Here is a 2,759-nt window from a genome sequence, read left to right as displayed (position 1 = left end):
TGAACAAAACAATGTGTAATAAATTCTTTGTGTAAAAGGACCACTCAAGATCATGCATACAGAGAATGACTGAATTCCAGACCATTACTGAAATAATTTTTGATAGTGACTTTAAAACTTGAGGGGATAGGTTCCCCCTTGTGGCAGCTCCTGAGACTGTTAGTGAACTTTGCAGCTGCTCTGTCACCATAGTAGATAAAGGCAAGTGTGGGCTGTCCGAGAGAACCCCATGGACTTGTGGACCATGCAGGAGTGTGGCCTGGCCCCCACGTTTGACACCACATTTCTAGAGCGCTAAGCCCTCAAAGACAGCTGGAACTCGTGGGCTTTTTCAGCTTCCAAGTCAACCAGAACCTGGATAGGCTACATGTGAACTCTGGCTTCCCCATGGACAAGCTGGCTGAGCTCCATGGAAACATGTTTGTAGAGGAATGTCCCAAGTGTAAGACACAATATTTGAGGGACACAGTCGTGAGCATCATGGGACAGTGCAGAGCCACAGGACGTCTCTGCACTGTAGCCAAGGTAAGGGGACTTCCGGGTCTGTAGGTGGGAGCTGAGGGACACCATTCTGAACTGGGAGAACGCACTACTGACCAGTGCCTGGACCAGGACCTGACACTCTCGTGATGATGCCTGCAAAACCGCAGACCTTTCAAGTCACCATTGGCACTTAATTGTAGATCCACCCTAGCAGGAACCTGTCCCTCTCTACTAAGCCATCTGGTCATTGTCAACCTGCAGCCAACAAACCACGACCACCAGGCTGACCTGTGCATCCACGGCTATGTGGACTTGGTGACGAGCAGGCTCACAAAAAACACCAGGGGCTGGAGATCCCCACCTGGGAAAGACCCTGGGTGCTGGACAAGGCCCTGCAGCCCTTGCCGTGCCCAGCAGCACCAAAGGCTGAGCCTGCATTCCCGCACATCTCAACTGTTTAGCCCATGCTTTATATAAACCCGAGCCAGACAGCCACAAACAAGAGAACCCTGACAGCCCTGTACCCCACAGGCTGCCCAAAAGAGTGAAGACGGAGGTTGCCCCAAGCTGATCCAGGTGCGTGGGGTAGGAGGGGTACTTGCAAGAATCACACATGTTGGGTGTTTTATTTTGTTTATATACTGGAGACTGGGCTCAGCCTTGCACGTGCAACGCCCTGTCTTTTTTCAGATTTTTCTTTTGAAACCAGGGCTTCCTATGTCGCTCAGCCTGGCCCCAAACTCACTACTGTAGCTCAGGCTGGCCTAGAGTTAGAGCCTTGCCTGCCTCGGCCTCCAGAGTAGACGGGATGGCAGGCATTACCAGGCCCAGCACAGTTCCTGTCCTTTATTCAGATTTCTCCAGGGAATCTCAGGACATGGGGGGTCTCACATATGTCGAAGAGGCCATGTCCCAAGGATCCATGTACCTCTCCATAAACCACACCCTCGTCTTGACTCGAGGAATGCCCAGAGTAGCAGCCACACACTCCACACACCCCTGCTGCCTGCTGCACACACCCCTCTTCTCCCCCCTCCCACCCTCTTTTATACCCTCACCCTGCCCTTACACAGAGCCACCTGGGACCCATCTATGCATAGGAGAGATAAGAAACCCACCAGGCACCCATCTGTGCTAAGGGCTCAAAGCTTCTGAAAGCTCCCAAAGCAAAAAATACAGAATTCCTTTCATTTCTTAGGAAAAAAAAAAAAACCCTTGAGGGGAGAATGAATGTTATACTCATAGCAATTTATTCAGATTTTGTAGAGCCAATATGTTTTCACAACTACCAGTGGCCCAATGTTCTTGACTTAATGTAAAGCTAAGTTGAAAACTAATGCACAGAATTGATTGATTTTCACCCATCCCATGATACATTGACTTTTTGTGGGGAGGGGGGTTCAAGACAGTATTTCTCTGTGTGTGGCCATGGCTGTCCTGGACTCACTTTGTAGATAAGGATGGCATGGGACCCATAGATATCAGCCTCTGTCTCCCAACTTCTGGGATTAAAGGCATGCACCGCCATGCCTAGCAATGCATTGATTATTAGGCAAGAATTCCAGTCACTATGGTTTTGGTGCTTCTAACATGTGGAATACATGAATTATCTTTCACTATGTTGACATCTTGTATCTGATTCAAATTACTTTATAAATCACTGCATGTTTACTTTGTAAGGTTTCTATTTTTAAAATGTTTTTACTAAATTTAAGGTCAATGTGATGATTGTATCAGTAATATAATGCTGAAATGTTGACAAATACAAATGTTCACAAAGAAACATGGGTTATGCCCACATGTCTGTGGATTACCTAAAAATTCTGATGATGTAATGATCAACTCCATGTATATCTCATTGTACTGTTGGCTAAAATGCATTATTCTTATAATGATGGTCAAAGTACAAGAAAATATAGTAAAAAAAAAAAAGTTTTAATGCCCAATTATTTCTTTGGTCTTTTTTTCCCAATGTGTTCCATACATTAGAGAGGTTTGTTGAAAGTATATACCTGTTCCTTTATACACTTTATTTATTTATGAAAATTATAGATATATTGTAGTGTACCTTTATTTTTTATAACTTATAAACATTGTACTTTTCAACTTTTTTTATATTTAACTCTTTGCCCAATTCCTCTTGATCCGGCTGCCCTTTCCAAGCCTTTTCAACTTTGTATTTTTTTAAAAAAGTAATATTTTTATCCAGCCATACCACTCCTAGGCATCTACCCAAAAGAGGCGCAAGTACACAAAAAGGACATTTGCTCAACCAT

The 2,759-nt window shown here is 44.7% G+C and overlaps 1 pseudogene; it reads left to right on the top strand.

Moving 5' to 3' along the window:
* The first annotated feature begins 241 nt into the window (after positions 1-241).
* LOC129676807 (NAD-dependent protein deacylase sirtuin-6-like) lies at positions 242-1,054 on the top strand (annotated as a pseudogene).
* The last annotated feature ends 1,705 nt before the right edge of the window (positions 1,055-2,759 follow it).

This window comes from Psammomys obesus, unplaced genomic scaffold, assembly GCF_907164565.1.
Source record: "Psammomys obesus unplaced genomic scaffold, mPsaObe1.curated_primary_1811, whole genome shotgun sequence".
NCBI lineage: Eukaryota > Metazoa > Chordata > Mammalia > Rodentia > Muridae > Psammomys > Psammomys obesus.
The sequence above is the reverse complement of the archived record's forward strand: the minus strand, read 5'-3'. Positions and strand labels throughout refer to the sequence as shown.